Source organism: Falco punctatus (assembly GCF_963210335.1).
Source record: "Falco punctatus genome assembly, chromosome: 7".
In the NCBI taxonomy this organism is placed as follows: domain Eukaryota; kingdom Metazoa; phylum Chordata; class Aves; order Falconiformes; family Falconidae; genus Falco; species Falco punctatus.
The window spans coordinates 51,434,189-51,454,050 of NC_137587.1; the positions used below are offsets into that span (position 1 = coordinate 51,434,189).

Here is a 19,862-nt window from a genome sequence, read left to right on the forward strand (position 1 = left end):
GTGGCTGCAGCAGCAGAGGTGGCTGCAGCAGCAGAGGTGGCTGCTGCCAACCCACCGCCACTGCTGCTGCGCCAAGTGGCTCAGTGGAGCCCGCGCCCCAGGTAGCCCTGCGCATACCGCCTCCTTGGCGAGATCCCCCTTTTGCTTTAAATGCAACCCAAAGCTTCCCCACCCTTCTCCCACAGAGCTCCAGGTACTCAGTTCCCACACGCACAGCTGTACCGACAAAAGGCAGAGGGATGCGCAGCGCTGGGGTGGGAGTCAGCAGGCAGGCAGAGGCGAGGAGGGGACAGGATGAGGTGAATTTGGACACCCATCACTGGCATGACAGGAGAAGTCATATAACTGGAAGATTTAGACTGACCACTGGAATAAGCTTATGGGCCATGCAATACGGCAGTGACGTAGGGTGGGGACAGGGGCAAGGGACGCAGCAGGGGACACGAGCCCTGCACGTGCAGCACCTCTCAGTCACCTGCCCTCACTGCTCCGCTGGTGAACACCAGGCACTCCACTGGACAAATTTCATCCCACAGCACTTCACCAGGACAATAATTGGCTGTTTGAAACCAAGGGGTGAAACCCAGGAGCCACACCGGGAAAGGTTCGCTCAGTGCAGTTGTAAAGCATCCTTACGGTCTGATTTAAAAAAAGAGGGGGTGGGGGGAGAAGGGAAAAAAAAAAAAGACAGCACTGGCAGTGGTACAGTGAAGTGGTGGGGGCCTGGAGACAATTATTTTGTTCATTTTTCGCCTGTAAGTTGTTCATAGTGGAAAGGGAATGTTCGTAGTGGAAAGGACTGCTACAGTCGGCCTGGTAATGCCGCACTGTTGCCCCATTGGTCTGTACTCGCAGCCTTGCTGCCTCCTGGGAAACAGAAAGAAGAGGAAAATATTCTGTATGGTGCTGGTGTACATCTCCTGGCCGACAACTACAATGAGCCTAGCTTGAATTTTAAAGTACAACTATTAATTACATGCCGTTGTGCTAAACATTGATGAATTTCTTTGTGGTAGAAAATATGTGCACATTTCTTCTAGGCATTAAAGCCTTTTCTCTTTGGTGGTGGTAATTAAAAAACAAGGACAATATGACTGGCAGAACAGAGTGGGTTTTTTTCTTTTTCTAAGAAGACATAATTTATAAATTAAAAGCACTATGTCTCAGCCAAGAACAAGCTGAAGGGTGGTCTTCTGAACTATGGCATGAATGTCATCAATGGAAATGAAAGATAAAAGATGAAAAGCATCTTCTTTTCCAGTTAGAATGAACATTTTGCTAGCATATTAAAATTGCTCCAAGTGTATACTAGAATTACAAACACAAGTTTGTAACCCTTCCTCACTCACAGGGACAACCAGTTAAGAAAATAGCAGCTCCCTGAAACCAGTCTCCACAGGAATGTGCTCAAGTCACTGGCACTTGGGAGGGTGAAGGGAGGGAACGCTGGAGTGCCCGTGTTTGTCTGGGAGGGCTTTGCCTCTATAAACAAAGTCAGCCAGAAAGGAGGGTGTGTGAAGGACCTGGTAATGAGTACCACTAACTAAATAAGTTCCTATAAATACGCTTTACTTTACAAAGGAGTAACGATCCTAAATAACATCTAAGAGGTGATTTCCACCATTGCTGTGGGTATGGCTGGTACGTGCACTGCACATACTGCCTCCTACAACAAATACTTACCAAAGGGAGGTGCCCTTCCACTGTTGGTTTAGGGCTCTCTACATTTCTTTGCCAATAAAAGGAAGACTTCAGCCCTCCTGTCTTCCTCTTTCCCCTTCCTTCCTTATCCCATTCTCTCCTTCGTGAGAAGCTGCTCTGAGTGAAATTTAAGCCATAAAACAAAAGATTTCAAGCAGTTCAGGTCTCGAGTCAAACTACTGAGCAGCCTTTCCAAGGCAACAACCAAGAAAACAGAAGTGAGCAGAAGGAGAGTAGATCCACCTCTTCCAGAGGTAATCTGAACTTAGATCGATTTAAATAAATCATGAATGAATCTATTCTTAAACAGAGCCCAGTGTCTGAGAGCTGGATTCAGTTAGCTACTTTCTATGTTGTCGAGATGCACGCTCTGAACTGCTAGACTTTAATGATGCTAAAAGGGTTGGGCTGTTGGGGGTGGCTTTGGGGTTTGGTTTTTGTTTTGGGGGTTGGTTTTTTGGTTAACAAAAAGAACCTAAAAAAAAATAATTATTAGTTTGTGAATTGACTTGTCTGTATTGCACTGCCAGTTGCTCCAAAACTAATTTTAGTGGCTTGAAACAGGTTGGAAACCCTGACTGTGAGCCTACAGCTCTGCACGTTGTGCCCGGTCCCTGCAAGAGGAGGCTGCAGCTCTGCAGGCCCCGTTGCTCACTGCGTGGCTGGTTCAGGTGTTGCTGCTTGGTTGTGGCTGTGAAGGATGGAGCCGCATGGTCAGGTCTCTCCAGTCACATTTTTGTTGTATTTTTAATGACACCATTTTATTCTGCCTTGTGCATGTCAGAGGTTTTACAATCTCTTTAACTGTGCAAGTCGATCAAGAGTAGGGCTGACTGAGGGTTTTTTTCCAGTTAAAAACAAAGCAAACCCATTATTCTGTTTTCAAAACTATGTCCCTAAACTTTAAAAATCCCAGTGAAAGACTAGGGTGTTTCTAAGACCTTTCCCCCCTTTTTTTTATTTTGATTTTTGTCTTTCTCTGTTCTCTGTCCTTTGTTTCAAGTTCCTGGGTTTTTTTCAGTGGGGTTTTTTTGGAGGGTTTTTTAGGGGCAGGTTTTCTTTTCCCTAGGCACAAAACTGGGAGTGAGGGGGAGGGGGTTGTACAGAGAGGTGAGAAATAAAACATGTCTTTCAACTCTCCCCGCACAGGTACCTGCCTTTCAATCAGTGTGGGTTAGAACTAGCTGCAAATGCATTTCTGTGGCCCCAGCATGCCTGCACTGTGCGAGCACCTCTGCCCTCTTCTTGATATTTTTAGCCCTGCTTGTCTTTTGGTATATCTCTGCTTTTCCTCCACATTAGAGGACAACGTACCTTCCTGTGTGGTTTGCCTGTTTTCGCTGCCCTTTCCCGACCCCTGGCATTTTTTCCTAGAGGCAGTAGGATGAATTTTACCAGTATTCAGGCTCCAGGCACGCCACTGCCGTAAGTCTCTGATGGCACTGGGTATCACAGGAGCTGCTGAGAACTCTGCTAGCGCTTTTGAGGGGCCTGATTATGCAGTAGGTGTCTGGCTTTGTGTCTGTGTGCTGTGTTACTAGGGGGGAGCTGAGCGGGAGACGAGTTAATCTCAGCTCTTGGACCATTAGAACAGCCAGAGCCTGGATGGCAGCATGTATTGCCTGGGGCCATCCTCCCACCTGGCATCTCCAGTCTGACATGGCCTCTGCTGATCCCTGTTGGGTTGACTGCATGTTGCCCCAATACAGAGGAAAAGAAGCCTCATCTGCCTTTGTCTGCTGTGGTGGTTAGGAGCTCTCTGCTAATGGCAGCTCATGCAGCAGCAGTGCTCGTGTCGCAGTTATCCTGACACAGGGACACTGTGTGGGAGGTCACCGAGGTGCTGAGTACTGGGGAACTCATTGGTGGGTGACAGATGAAAACCAGCAGTGAGTGCTTGCATTCCTGGCTCCTTCCACAGGGACTACGACGGGCAGAATCTGCCTGACTCCTCATTTTCATTCCCTGGAGGAGCAGAAAGACAGGGCGGGCAGCAACCAGAGCTCACTGCACATTTTTTTTTTTTTCTTCCTCTTAAAGTATTGCTGATTTCTGAAACTACCAGAGATATCTTGATTAAATATAGAGATAGTCTCACAGGTCCTACAGCTGTCAGACGAAAAAGGAGAACAGGATGCTGACTACAAGGAAAGTTGTGGTTTTCACTAGTAAAATACTTCCCCAAAGTGATTACTTTTTTGTAGTTATTTAGGTGCTTGGAGTGCATAGATTTAGAGTACCGGGGTCTTTTTGGTGCTGCTTTCTTTTTGCTTTGTCCTGATCTGCTGACAATAGAAGTGAAGTGGTTGGGGGGGTTGCTTATGATTTGTCAAGTGGAAAATTTTTTGAAAGGGAAGCTCCTTGCTGTTGATCAGCTCGCGGGTCACTCCTGGCAGGGCGGGGGAGCGGACCTCAGTGCACAGGGAAGGGATCGTTCCTGCTCAGCTGAATGTGAGCGTCAAAGGGAAATCCAACAGAGAATATTTAAACCTGTGACTTTAATCTGGATATTTAGACTGGGTTTTGTTTGATTTAAAGATCGAAAAATTGTGTAAGATTGTGAGACACAGGCAGCTAAGATGTGCTTGGCACAACGAAGGGGCCTGAGCAGTCTGAAGCTTCAGCGTCTGGCAAAGATAACTCTTCTGTCAGTAATGCAGGATATTCCATGGGATTTTTCTGCAAACTTTAGAAAGAAAGTTGTGTTCATTTCTGCCCATGGTCAGAATGGTCTACAGGGAACGCAAAGCCATCAGACTTGCCAGGAATTTCCCACAGAGCTGCAGCTCTGGCTTTTTCCAGGACAAGAGGCTGCAAATGCTTCTGGATGCACTGTTGTGTTTGGGTATTTCATTTGCTTGTTTTAAAATCTGACAGTGAATTCAAAATATGTACTTAGAGCAGGAAGTATTCTCTCCAGGACTAAGTACACAGTTGCAAAGAAAATAAATAGGAAACGTAGTATGTGAGTTTTCATTCATGTTGTAGATTTCTGTTCCTGCAGAGAGGTCCCAGCATCTTTTGGGTGGCTTTTTTTTTTTTTTTTTTTTTTTTTTCAGAAAAGAGAAGTTGAATTTTACTGTGAAGAAAAAGAAGGCGGCTATTCCATAGCAGCTGTATTATTTGGGCTTCTTATTTTATTTTCTGCCGTTGCATGAGCTGACTGTTTTTCTTAGGGTGCTTTAGTGCAAAGTTTGAGCTAGAAAAAGAGACCTTGTTATGAGAATACCTAGCAGACATTCCGTGCACCAGCAGGGCCAGCCTAGTAGAGTTAATGGCTTGAAAATTCAATTTTGAATGTTATTTGGATTTTCCTTTTTTAAAAGAATTTATCTTTGCAGTAAAATGACATTTAAATAACACGGTTAATTCTACCCACAGAAGTATAGAAAGCAGAGGTGTTTATATATCATCCTTACATGGCTTCTAGGGTAGCTGCCTGGCATAATGCAAAAAAGAAAACATAATAAAGGAGATTTGAAATCCAGCCACAGGATTGAAACAGTCTCTTTTCTAGGTGTAATTCCCACTGTAGGTAGACCTTCTGTATTTGTGTCTGATGAGCCATCAACTGACTTCAGTTTGACCATTACTGAACTAATACTGAACTGTGGTTTGTATTTTTCAGGGATATGGAAGGAAATGTGTGAGGAGAAACAAGCAAGGGTTCAGCTGGATTTGCCCCATTTAAAGAGCATGTAGATAGTATAAAACTGGGAAAATGCAGTATAGTGCCTGAATGTATTTAGAGTTTGGAGATCCCAGTATGAGACTTCTGTGCACTTCAAGCAATGTTTAACACCAATTCGTTATCTACAGAGGAGGTCTTCTTCCGTCTGCTTTTCTCTAGTTAGCGGCTTATTTAAAAAAAAAAAATAATTCTATAGTTGACAGACCCAGCAGGCTCCACCTGCCATACTGGCATAACCCGCTGGAGCAGCAGCATATCGAACTGAGTAATGCTTTTAGAGCCGGCATTCAGCAAACGACTTTTCATAGCCAGCCCATGACTTTGCGGATGGGGCAGCAGACAAGGGGTTATGTGAACTTGCCTGTGTTGGAGCATAAACATGTCATAGCCAATTTTAATCCTTAAGCCTGCTTTTGTTTCGAAGGTTCTTGTTTGCTGCAGGTATCTAAATTTAGCCATATTTTTGTCAGCTAGAACTTATGTTACAGAAAAGAATGCTAGCAAATCTCAGCAATGTCACACTTTATTAGTCATGCAAGCACTTAAAAGCAAGGTTAGAAACACAAAATTCTGGAGATTTGTGGTGGCAGTTGTTTAAAAATGCCACACTGAGCTTTTTAGGATTTACCTTCTGAAAATGGACCATGTTAGAGCATTAAATTTCATGAACAATGCAGCTTTCTTAAGTTTGGAAAAAAGGAATATTTAAATCCTGAAGAAAAGCTTCACTGGACATGCACGCTCCTCTTTCTTTGCAACATTTGTGAGGCCATTGCGTTCTCTTCCAGGTTCAAAGCAGAAAATAGTATTTGCTGACAACCTGCTTTTCTCCTCGGTAGCAGCTGCAGGCTGCTTGGGTCCTGCAGATAAGCCGGAGGGACTCAGGGCATCCCCTTCTCAACATTCTTTCCTCTTTCTGTGGCTGCAGTGTGGGCTGGTGCTCTCAGTGCCTCTGGGCTCTGGCGGAGGGTGAGGGCAGGAGTGGCACCATGCCACGAGGTGGGAGTCCCACACGTGGTGCCCAAGCAGGAGGCAGCGCTGCTGTCCCTGCCCTCGAGAGCTGCTGTTCAAGTCGCAGTATGTAAACATCTACCTTGCGCCTGGTGATGTGCATCTGCTGCAGTGTTCCATGTAAAAGAGAGATGCTCCTCACAGAATTATACTTACTTTTCTTTCTTTTTCAACATAGCTGGATGGAATTGACAGGGGGAACTAAGAACCAAAGGCTGTCCCAGTGTTTACACCCTGGGCTTTTTCCAGTTCCAGTTGCTTACCAAAAGAGCTGGAGTATTTTAACATAACATGGAAATTACATCCTTCTTGTGGTAGTGCCACTCTGTAAAAATACTCTTGATCGTCCCTGTTTGGTTCAGTCTCCAGGCAACCTTTGCGTCCTGTGATGCTTGGCTCGGGAGAAGAGCAATCCAAGCCCCAAGGCAGCAGTGTGTGGGCATCAGGTTTCTAACACGAGTGCCTCAGGACACCCCAACCTTGCTTCACATAAACAATGACTGTCCAGCTGTTTTAGTAGGGGATATTGTTCTGCAAAGGGAATGGTTGACCAGTTATCTAAGTAGCTATTCCATGACCAGCTGAGGTGTGCAAGGTCAGAAAGAATCAGCGTGGGGAGCTAGGGTTGTGAGCAGGGGGCTGAAAGCAATCCCTTGGCATTCATGGCAGGAGGGAAGGTAAGGCGAGAGGGAGCCTGGCTGGAAGGGGAGAGCCAGCGCCAGCCAGAGAGCAGGCAGGGAGGCTCACATAGCTCTATTAAGAAGGAACAAAGTGTGTGGCCAAGAGAAAAATTGTGTGGAGAAAGGTTATGCTGAGAGCTTGTTAGCTGTGGTCCTCTTAAGGCTGCATTTAGCCAAAGGTCTGAGTGGAGAACTTCTGGGTGAACCCCCACTTACCTGGGCTGCAGCTGCTCCAGAAACATCTCAGAGGGAATTAACTGCATCAGCCAGCGTCTTGCCCTCCCACTTGAGAATTGCACCTAGGTGGTCTGTCCTCAGAGCATGTGGCAGTCCAGGGGAGCAGTGGTCCTACATCTGCTGGGAACTCTGACACTTCTCAAACAAAAAAAAAAATAAAAATGAGGCATTGTTATTAGTGTCTTCCTTAGCCTGGCAGTTGCGAAGCTATGTTGAAACTGATTCACAGATTATTTTAAAATAGAAGATATTAGAAATATTTCAGGCCTGAAGACTCGGTATCTTCATCAGTAACAATATTTGGGTTGACATCTTTCTCATTTTTGGGCTTCTGGGGTTGTTTTTTCTTTTCAACTTAGTCGCCTTTAATAGCATCTTTGTTTCTGCAAACTCAAAACGTGGATTCTTTCATAAAAGTGCTCTTTTTGTAATGCCTAGATAAGTTTACACGCGTTGTCCTGGCTCCAAATCGTATTATACATCACTAATATGGCTGAGAACTTTTCTGCTTTTCTCTGGGCAGGGAAGGTATGTGATAGCTCTAAGTTATAGAAATAGCTATCTGCGTCGGCACAGTGTCTCATTTCAATGGAAAATCCCAGTTCAAATTGGAAGAATCCATCTTGGATTATTGGTGAATAGTGGGTGGGGAATTATCCAGCCTTTTTCAGCAGAACTGTATATTCTTTGTGGTGATTTGTTTATTTGTTTAATTTCACAAAATATCTAGTTCTGAGCTCATAAAATGACTAACAAAATTCTTGGTAATAGAGGGCACTCAGCATTTAGAAAGGTAAAAGGCATCAGAAATACGGGTCTCAGGAGGTCTGGATACAGACTGAGCACAGAGAATAAAGTAAACCCCACACAGGTTGTAAATACAGAATGGTCACCTGGTAATAAAGGGCATTTCGAAGGTAGTGTTGTTAAGCTGGATTTGTGCCAATGTCAAAATATCAAGAAATAAAATGAAAATTCCACTATTTCAACTTCCCCCCCCCCCCCCCCCCCCCCTTTTCCCAGATATAGAGCTACAGCTGCTAATTTTATAGGCTGTTCTGCTTCCAGGAACAGCAAATGCGAACCATAAACATCAATGAATTGCACTTAACATGGTTCCCAGAACAGATTTCCGAAGGCAGCACAATGTGAAGTTGTGGGTAATTGAAGCCTCGAGGCATTCTTGTCCCTTGATCTTTACCTGGTTACAGAACCTCATCTTCTGATGCCAAATCCCATTAGGATACCCCAAAATGACAGATGGCTCTGCCTAACTGCCAGTCGACACAGATGTGATCCTTGGGTTTGGATAAACAGTAGGACCCTTTTTTTGTATGTAGTAACCTAAATTTTCCTGGCCAGGGTGTAGCTGCTCTGTGACAAGAATGCAGGTTGTGCTACGTAAATTAAAAGCAAATTGTGTGTGTGTGTGCACACGCATGTCTATACCATTTCTGTGAAGCAGAGTTACAGGCCTGGGCCCTGGGAAAGCTGGACTAACACAAGGCAAAGTGTGAATTTTAAACCACTCACTTTTCTAGCGTAACTTCTCTGGCGGAGCATTCGAACGACTGAGTTCTGCTTCGGTTACACTGAAACGGGGGTGTATGTGTGAGAGCAAATGCCATGACAGAAGTGGCTCAAACACACCAGCATAACAAAGGATACTTCTCCAGACTAGCCCACAGGCTAAATTAAAAATATGTGTATCTTATTTTGATAGCTATTGGCAAATGTTTTATCAAACGTAAGTATAAACGCATCCTCACAAAACAGCTCAAGTAGACCATTTAGCCTTCCTATTATACAGTTGGTAAACAATAAATATTAATACAAAGCAATAATTTCCACGGGATGTGATACCTTGCTGTTAAATGTATTTTGTGACTTTGATTATTGCTATTAGTGACTTCTCTAGCTGAAAGCAGCAAACCTGTGTAGTCTAGAGGAATCACAGCACACAGACCTGGTCAGGATGCTGTGAAAGCTGATGCAAAATTTCAGTCTGGAGGAGTTCTCTGAGGTACTTGGTAACTCCTGGAGCTGTTACTCAGTGTGTTAGAGAGCCTACTTGTAAGGTTTCCACCAATACAGGGGACAACGATCAATTCATGCAAAGTTTGTGATCCCACCTTAGAATAATTTGATACACCTGTGTTGGCATTTGGGCAAGAAAGATGAATTTTCCTTTACTAAGAGAATCAAGTGTGGACTTCCCTCAGATTTGAAAGGGAGGAAAGTAGGGCAGCATTAGTGGCTGACAGACAGCCAAAGTTGTATTGGTCAGCTCCGCTGAGGAATTGTTTGCTCCCTTGTGAGACAGAGAGAAAATCTGAATGTAACACATCTTGAATTTGGTCTCTGCAAAAAAATAATTAAACAAATTATAAAGAAATTTATGAAGTCTGTTTCAAAAACTTTAAAAATCAGTGTGTGGCTGATAGTGTTTCAGTTGTCAATGTAGTGAATTCTGGCTATCCCCCTTCTGTCTTTCCTACCCATCGCAAGTATCCTGATTTCATGTGCAGGGTGAATGAAATACCCTCTGGAGAGGGTAAATGGAGTAGGTGCAAGCATTGGACTCAAGGTTATATGCTGCCTGGGTCAGAAGACAGACGTGCATCCCAGCCCCGGCACAAGATGCTTCTTGCATTAGAGTCTTGGCATGCACATTGTGTAGCTCTGTCCATACATTCTATCATGTTTTCTTTTTAAAAGGACTTCCTGGGTCATCTTGACAAGCTGTTCTGTTTGTTAGAGCAGCTAAAAATATTTGTAGCTGGGAATGGAAACTGCGCCTATTCTCAGCACGCTCTGAGTCACTGCTTTGTGGAGTGTTTGGGTGTCAGGCTCGCCCTGCAGCGCGGCGCACGTGCTGGGCTGCCGGCTGCGATGGATTCTCAGCACCCACAGGACGGGAGGCTGGAGCGAATAGGGCACAGTGGACCCTATTATAAAATATATATATATATTATTATAATAGGGACCAGGTTTTGCGGTGTGGTGGTGAACCAGGCGGGTCTCCTGCCTGTGTTGCTCACAGGGGGATTTGCCCCAGTCGGGGGGTGTGAGCTTCCACAGCCTTTGGCAGTCTCTTGGTGACAAGTGGCACTTCTCCTGCTCGAAGAACATAAGGGGGTTTCATTGCCCGGTGCTGGCCTTGGCTCGCCGCGGCGGGGCTGAGGTTATGGCAGCTGCAGCAGAGGAAGGACAGGCAGCCTGGCCACCTGAAGCCTAGTTATATGTTGGTACAGAGGGATTGGGATCAGGCTGAGAAAGGAAGATGGCAGTACCCATTGCACTCGGCCCCCGCACCGCAGCCTCAGACAACGAATTCCGTAATGGGTTTGTGGTTTGTTTTACTGGGCTCAGCTGGCTTGGCTAGCTATAGGGTTGGTCTCAATTAAGATAACAGAGAGGGAAAGTGCTCGCAATTTGATCATGCTTGCATTGGCACCGTGCTTCTCTTGTATCGATCTGGCTGCTTTCTTGGGGCTGGGAAGGATGAGGCTGGGCAGGGCAGCCTCCAGAAAACACCAGTGGTCCCACAGGTGCAGCCCATCAGTGACCAAAGGGCACCCGCTCCAGAGAGATACCTGTGGGACTGGGAAGGGGACGCGAACCCCGGCAGTGCTGCAACACAAAGCACAGCCATCTCCTGTTATTCCAACAGAAACATATAATTTATAACTTTTCAGGTTATATGTTGACCATGAGAAATACCCACTTACTGGCACGGTTGTTATTTACATCTTCCCTAATTTTTTAGCAACTTCTTGCTTTGACATATTCAGCTAAATGAACAGGGGGAAACTTGCATTTGTTTACTTGTTCTTTTAGAGATAAAACACCTCTGTGCCTCAGCCTTTGAAATACTGTGAATGATGGTTTTTGAAAGTGAATTTAGAAAATATTCTGAATTAAATATTTATGTTTAAGCTTTTACAAGGCAATCTGAATAAGCCTTTTGGGTTTTTTCCACAGCAGACTTAATTGTGCTTAGCCATATATGAGAGTTTGATTCCCTAGCTCCAAAAACCTTCTGCTGTTTTTTTGTGGGAAGTTCAGGCCCTTCATAATCTCAGTGCTAAGGTGTTGAGCTAGCATAAAATTAAGAGGGTTTTGCCCAAGAATTAAACTCCTAAAGTGGTGTGGTGTAGACGAGGCCAGAGAGTGGGGACTCTATGTTGCTGCAAGCCCTGGTGGATCAGAATAGGTTAAAGCACGATATTCTCACCAATTGCCCTGCGCAGTCTGGAAAGCCAGCGGGATGTGGTATTGACTATTCCAGCTTTCTTCGTGTAGCAGAGAAATGTCTCTGTGCTCCGAGTGGGGAGGAGGGTAACACGGGTGCAGGACCCTGTGATGAAGACCAGAAGACAGCGTGGTCTGCAGAGGGGGCGCAGAATGCCCCAGGGGATCGGTGTGTCCATGCTGGCAGCAGGAGGAGAGAAATCTGCAGGTCTGGGCTTCTCTGCCTGTCCTCAGGGAGCAGAAACAGGTGCTGGATTGGGGGAACAAGGGTAAGAAATTGGGGATCAGAGGCTAATGCTATGCATTCTGCTGGGAGCAAGCAAGACTCCACTAGATGTCCTTCATGTCCACAGAAATGACACCATCAGGTTTCACGGAAAGGGCTGAAAGTCTGAAGGAGGTGAGGGAAGACGGGAATGTGTGGAGCTATGAGCGCCACGGGGTTCATTTCTGCATGAAGTGAACTCATGCATGGTAGTGAGTGGCTTGCTCAAAATGTGACCTCTGTCCCTGGAGAGGTGTTTTTCTTGGTTAAAACTACTCTCTAGATTGCTGAAAGCAAAAGCTAACACCTTTGAGGGGCTGGTTATCTATTACAGTCCTGCCTGTGTGTTTTAGGTGACTGCTGGATTTTTTCTTTACATGCTTTAGTTTATAATACATTATTATCTGTGTTGACTATGGCCACTAAGAAACTGGTGTGCGTGTTAGGAGTTCCCCAGGCACAATATGATGGAAAGCTAGTGTGCATGCACTAAGGTTGTGGTGAAATGAAAGGAGGAGTTCAAGTTCCCGGTTTGGCTGAAGAAGATGGCATCTGTGTCACTGAAGTAAATGATGATTAGTATTATTAATAGTTATTATTACACTCTCTCCTTTGGGACATAATGAAATGGGTATATTGTTTAGATAGCCTGAGATCACTAGCTGTGTTCACAGATTGGGGAAAATGTTTGTTACTTGAATGTAAAGTTGTAGGTGGAGAGGAGTCGGGTGAGATTGGTGACATATATGTACTGGAACAGAATATTAGACCTGTCTTACTGGTTCTCTGGACAGGCTATAGAGAGGGTGCTGGCCAGTACGCTGGTGGCACCCATTAACACCCCAGATGGTGCTAGTGAGGATTTATGGTGCGTCTTTTATGGATGTTGTGCCCACGTATTCATGCTCAAAGCATTAGCCACAGGAGGGAGGAACTGGGACCAGAAGTGCACACTGGAGAACAGGTGTCACTAAGATGACAGAAACCTTGCTCTTGAGCTGCTGTTCTTGCTGTACTTCTGCTTGCGCTATCTGCTTTCCACACAGCTGCACTCTAGGTCTGACAGGAGACCTGAGCTTGGAATGAGAAGGGCAGGAATGAGAAAGAAAGAGAAGAAAGGCAAGAGAAAGTGGAGATTGCTGAGGAATTGATTCTTGGGCAATGCCTGCTCAGGGGACCGCTAATTCTGTGAGATGTTTAGTTTCGAAAGGTTTGCCAGGTCTTTTAGTGATACTGTGTGGTTTCTAACTACTATATGATTTTAGCAGTGTTATTGGTTTACTTGCAACTTAGATATTCTGCACGGTGTGTTATGTTATGAGATTGTATAAGCACAGCTTTCAAAAGCTAAACGTTCTTTTATGATCAACATTGACAAAATAAATGTCAACTTGCACATAGTACATCTACATCCTGTAGCACGCTGGGAGATCACAGCTGCCCGGAGTGCTATGTTCAGCACTGGAGGAGCAGGTCTGGGAGTGCCTAATATCACGCATTTGAGTAACTGCCTCCTACACAATTGCTTTCCATTATGTTTGCACGGATGGTTTTACATGAACAATGCAAAGCTGCTTGATTTCTGGTGGTTAGTGCTGAAGAAGTACAGCCATATGCTTTTACTGTTTCTCAGTCGGCTATTTTCTGTCTTCTTCGAATGCAGAAGGATGAAGGATTTGAGCAGCCTACATGCCTTAACAGTGTGCATAGGCAAACGCTGTGCAAAGTGATACGCTGTTTGAAGTGCAAGGACAAAATTAGTATTACCGATACTACAGGGGGGGTGTGTGTGTGTGATGAATTATACCTCATAAGAAAGCACTTTATGTACACTGCCTTTTGAGTACTTCTGTACTTTGTGCCTGTTGGTATTTAAAAATGATTGATTAATCTGACATTATCTGAGAAAACTGCAACTGCACTGTTCCTCTGTTACGTTACAGGAACAATATCTCAACTTAATGGAATGTAAGGCAAGTTGCAAAGCTACTGTGTCTACGTTCCTCGGAATAAAGTTGAAAAATAAAGTCGTAAGCTTCTGGATGGTGTAAAACAGAGTCTGGGGGAAGTAAAAGGGTCTCAGAGTAAAGACAGGTTGAAGAAGATTGAGGGATGGGTATGGTAAAACAGGAATTCAAACAGATGTGGCAATTTGTTTTACAACATAACCATAAAATGCCACTTAAAATGCCTCATTTGTATTCTGTGTCAATGTAATAGATGTAAATCTTTCAGGGAGTTACTAAATATACATTTCTGTTGGCAAGTACAAAAAGCATATGATCAATGGGAGAAACTTGCAGGGATTTTTTGTTGTTAGGACAGCATGACTGAACTTTCTGAGACTGGATCACAAACAAGCCCTCCGTTCTAGGCCATTCATCCTGCTTCCCTTTTTGACATTTTATCACTTCACAGCATTTAAACATTTATTTTCGTCTTACAAGTCATAGTAACTGGCTAGTGACATGTCTGCTTTTGACACTCATTTGCTTATTGCACAGAGGTCCCATCCATCTCTCACATATATGTTGCATCTATAAATAAGGCCTTCTGCTAACTTATTTAAATGATCTGCATTAGGAAGAGTGTCACTCCCTATTAGTGTGGGTATTGCTGCAAATGAAACCACTATTTGTCAGGATTAAGGGAAGCAAAGGGTAAGATAAATTTCAGTTAAAAAAGAACTTGTCTGAAAAGACACAACAGATATCAACAGAGCTATCGAGGTTTCAGCTTTTCTGAGTAATAACCCTGTAAAAACAGCGTGTGACAGTATCAGTGAATCTCACAGTGGCTTGCCAAGTCCACTTGTGGTTCAGCTTGAAATTAAATTTCCAGATAAATTCCAGAAATTTCAAGAAACAGTGCTGTTGGTGAGAACTGCAGTATTTCCAATGAATTATTTTCAACCTCCGGTTCTGTAGGGGAGCTTTCTCAATCTTATTTGTAATATGTTTCTCATTTAGGGATTAATCAGTTCTCCTCTCTGGGAGGATTATATACTTTTCGTCTTTGGCCCTCTTTTCCACTGGAGCATTATATGAGAAGCAAGAGAGTCTCACAGAGTCATTGAAGTATATTATCTGTATCACCCATATATTAGGAACCTATATATATAAGAGCCTTATCATACCTGCCGCTAAGTCCTGCCCTCTGTGGTCAAGGCAGGAAACAGGTTTACCTGGTCCAGCACTCGATTCCAAATAAAAATCCTAACTAACCTCTAAGCTGTAAGATTCCCAAATCCTGCTTTTTCTAGAAAGTGGAAAGTAGTCATTCTAGGAATAGTTTTGTGTTGCTGAAAAGAAGTTGGCATCTGGAGAAGAATTGGCACAAATTATGTTTTTCTAGGTTCTCCTCGGGTTTTTGTCATTGCAGTATTTAGCAATACTGTTTTATCCAGGAACAAGCATGCTTTTCCTCATATTTGGACGTATGTTCCTCTGTCACGCTAACGCGCAATGTTCTTATTTAACTGAACAGCCTTTACAACAGATATAATACTTTATTGGCCATAACACACAGAGGTTAATTTTCTCCTGTAAAGTGGTCTGCCTAGTGAGGATGCTAAGGCTCCCTTAATTTGCAGTCTGTATGAAGACTTAGGTTAGTGGTCACTTGCTTAGAAGACCAGTGTAGAGATAGTCTGTTCATCTGTTAGTACCTGTAGTTGTCCTGTTTGCTCATACTCGTTGGCTACACGGCATCCATCGACCTTTGAAGTCTCACTCCAAATGACTAGCACTCAGAAATCTAAACATCGACCTGTTCCGAGAAAGTTCAGCTCCAGGGTGTTTGAAGCAGCAGTCCTGCAAAGCTCTTTGACAGAGAGAGTGTTTACATCCTCTGTGATGTTGTCAGGCTGCTCTGTGTTTATGCCACTTACTCCAGAAGGCTGGATGAAGCGCTGAAGGCTGCAGCAGGTTTAGCGTTACCCCTATCTGCACCGATGCAGTCTAAACCCAAAGCCTGCCTTGTTTTCAGAAGGTGGCCCAGCCGTGGGAGATGCCATTTTCATTCCTTCACATGCCATTTGGCTTGGTAGCTACTAGATGGAACATGCTGGTCTATAACTGGTAATAACTGGGTTTCAATACCTTTTTCCTAGAACTTTACTCCGTGTTGAGAAAATGCATATGGCAGCTCTTTGCTAGTGGTTCTCTTCCCTGGTCTCTCTCTATTTCCTATTTTACCATAATGTATTCTGAAAGCCTTACATTCGTCTGCCAGAGTACTCCGTTTAAAGTGCTGCTTTGAGGTACTCTATCTCTGAGAAGTGGCATGTGTATTTGTTTTCTCTCTGTGTCTGGAGGAGTGTGTGTTTCTTGGATCTGTTTTCTCTATCTGGAGGAGTGTGTATGTGTAAACTGCTTTGCTTTGCAGTGGTTTGCCCACAGTAAGTGCTGCTCAGGCACATTGACTCCAGCTGCTCTATGTGACTGGTGGGCAATGAAATAACGAACTGGTCATTTGCCTGGAAGACCAGGGTGGAGGCAGTCTGCTCTAGCAGAGTTAAAACCCATATGTGGTGCATCTGCCTGTGATCTCCTCTTATCTGCCTCTTGTCTTCTCATTCTCTAGTCATTCCTTTCACTGATTCAGTACTCTCAGATAGATAACTCCCTTGCTTGCACATCTTCTCCTTTCTACATTGACTCTGTTTTCTAAGAGACTATTGTTCCCCGCATTGCCCACAGGACATCTGGTCGCCGTGGCAGCCTGTGGAACATCTTGCAGTGAGCTCCTGCATCATCTGTTGCCCACCTTTCATCTTGTCAAACTATGCTGTCAAGGGTAGGGGGGGTTGTGCTGACTGATTCTCTAAATATTTAAGCATAATAATCTGCCAAGAATGGTGCCAGCAGAAAAAGGATACTGCAAAACCTAGAAAATAAGTCAAAACACAGTTATCTTCTGAAAACCAACATTAAATAAAAGGACATAGTGCTCCTTGTTTACTGCCTCTCATGATTTTGAGTTTGTTGATGTTAAAGGTCAAATAGCTTTTCTCCAATTACTTGTTGTGATTGGTTTTCAGCTTTTTGCCACTAAATGGCACAACTAAAGGAGTTAATTCTTCAGTGATAATGGAAGGTGGAGTTGTTGCGGCTGCAGGCTTGGGATTTCAGCTTCAGTGAGCTATCTAAGGTGGCCATGTCTATGGTATCTAAGATTTGCTCTAAGGAATTACAAAGTTGTATCCTAAGAACAACTTTCTTAGAATGTCAATCTGAGTACAACATATCCTGGTTTACTCGTACACTTTTTCCAGACACCTTCCTAAAAATCTCCCGAGTTCCACTGTCCGGAGTGGGTGTGAGTCTGTTTTGCAATTTTAATAACAAAGAGGTAGAGAGAAAGAACATAGAAGAAAGGAAAGGATGTTTGTGGCAATGCAGCTGGACTCCAGAGCTACAAACCCTGTTCCTAGGGTTTTCTGGGTGGTGTGAGGCAGGTCGATGTTCTCTGTGCGAGCCTGTTCATTCAGTTGAGAAAATCTTTGGCAGATAGCCACTATTCTTGTTACACATATATGCAACTTCAAGCACCGTGGGCTGCTTGATATGCAAAAATTACACATAGAGCTTGGGTTCTACATGTTAAGTAGGAACCGGGGCGTTATCCAGCATTACAGACACTGATTGAATTGTACAAGTTTTAGGAACTGTGCTTAGAACTGCGAACAACCTTGTTTCCTCTGTTTTCCAATTTTGCCTCCTAGTCTGAAAAGCTCTCTATCAAGACTTAGGTCACTATAAGTAAAGAACTTGACTACAACAATTTTAGGGAATGAGTCTGTGAAACTTCCAAACCTTCCACCCCCACCCCTCCCACACACCCCCGGTCTCCCTTTGTATCTCAACCTCCCATCAGCTTGCAATGAACAGGGTAGATGTCTGCACCCCAGACCAGTCTTCCAAGGACACTCTCCACTTTCCCCCGGTCTCTTTGCCCAGCACTGCACTGCAATGACTTGGCTGGTGCCTGGCCGGTTTGAGATGTCCTCAGAACGATCATGAAGCACGTAGTGACGGCACTTGGCCCTGCGTGCCTCGCCTGACCTGCTGCCCACCTCTGCTTGGTCTTGGTGTGACAAAACAACATATGCGGGCAGGGGTGTCAGAATTCGTTCAGAATTTAGTGGGCAGTGCTGCAGCCAAGCACGGTCAGGTCTTTATGTTGCCAGCACATCTTTGCTCTGACAAGAATTGTGTGAGATTCAGGGAGGTCAGCAGGAAAAACAAATGGTGGTGGCTTCACATGGCATCTTTCCAGTCTCAGTACCGTCAAAAGGTTTGAGACCAAGGGAGCCCAGTAATGTCCCAGAAGCCTTTCCAGGCAGTGGAAGGAGAGGAATCCAAGGGTACAAGCACCAAGGCCCAGTGGATGAGGGAACTCTCCAGCTTTTAGCCAAAGCTGCCTCAGCTCTCTGTGGGATCAGCCCCTCCCAGCAGCCACAGTGTTACCCACAGTAATACACCCGAGCCGGTATTTCGGCTGGGGTTAGTGCCAAGCCCATTGAGGGCGAGAAAGGAGAGAGCTCAATAAGAAAGAAAAAGGGGGCAGGTTGGAGGAAATAAGTAAAGACTATATTTTACTTTTGTCTTGTATGTAAATCTCTGGGAAGTTAATGCAGTAGCCTGCTCTGTCCTTGTGTCTGCCAATGATGAGAATTAACCCAGAGCAAACTTAGCAGAGAAATCACATGTTGTTGATATTTTTATATTTTTACTAATCCTGGAAAGACTGAAGGCTCAAGCAACAGAATGATGTATTCTGCTTATCCTCTGGCTAGATATTTCTCAGCAAACTTAAAAATATTGACCAGGCAATTATAGAGCAGAAACTGCTCCAAACAGATGCCTTATTGTAACATTCTAACAATTATTCTAATTCTGATTCAAGTGACATTTAAATATGCTTAATCCTGAATTTTTATGCATTATTTTACATACCACAAAAAGATGCAAGCAAATGTACTGTAAACTGCAGAATTTATATCTTCAACTTTTGGGCCATATAGTAATTTGTTTTGCTTTCACCACAAAGCTTCATCGGTTTGTTTTATATCACTTTTTCACTAGCTGGTTTTCAAGCATATTCTCAATCTCAAGCAGCATTTGCTATGAAAACAAAAATGCTCTTGCGAAGCAGTATTAAAATGTGTTTCTTGGTGTTATATGCTTTCCACCTTCAAGAAACACACTGTTAATCTCAGGGAAATGTTAATCTTTGCGTGTACACAAACAGCAAATCTTTTTTTCTAATTTCATACTTAAAGATAATAGGCTGATTCACACTGGAAGCAGTGAAGCCTGAAAGTGAAATAGGTTTAAATTTACAGCTAAGCAGTCTATTTTGTGTTTTGTCTTGCTTTTAAAAAAGATTCATGGCTATTTACATGTAATTGTGTGCACAGAATAAGTCGTTTACGTAGTTATATATCTTTTTCCCTGATTAGAGCTTTTGTTCTTTTCCAAATCTTAAACCAAAAACAAGGTTTAAAAAAATTAGAATGGGAAGGGTAAATGCAGAGAGACTGTATCAAAATGAAGCAAACTGTCAGGAATCTATGAATATAAATAGTTTTTAGCAAAAACATGTTATCAAGGAGTTCTCTCAACTATATTTGGCATTTTTGGAGCAAGAGTGTTGGTGCTTTATTAAAGAACAGCTCTGTGAAAAGGGAGAGTTTGTGGAGCCTCAGCCTGGAGTGTCCTTGAAATGAATATTGGGAATCTGAAAGGTGTACTTATGCTACTGTGGCAAGATCCAAAAGACCATTATTATTTTTTTATGTTTTTGGAGCACACATCAACCAAAAAGCTGTAAATAATCTACAGGAATGCTGAACTGTCACAAAATTATTTATGATGAAAGCAGGGGTTATAAAATATTAATTTTTCTTTTTTTTTTTTTTTTTTTACTCACGTAAGATGGTAAAATTAAACAAGGTAAGCAGCACACCTATTTTCTGCGTCTCCTACTTTCTCTCTTACTGCCTAATAATGATGGGGAA

The 19,862-nt window shown here is 43.7% G+C and overlaps 1 protein-coding gene across 1 annotated transcript in view; it reads left to right on the forward strand.

Annotated features, from left to right (window-relative positions):
• RORA (RAR related orphan receptor A) overlaps nt 1-19,862 on the forward strand; it is a 477,306-nt gene that overhangs the window by 2,502 nt on the left and 454,942 nt on the right. Inside the window, exon 2 of the mRNA XM_080395591.1 lies at nt 1-19,862. This exon is cut by the window's right edge and continues 20,495 nt beyond it. The gene's annotated coding sequence lies outside the window, so the exon portion shown is untranslated.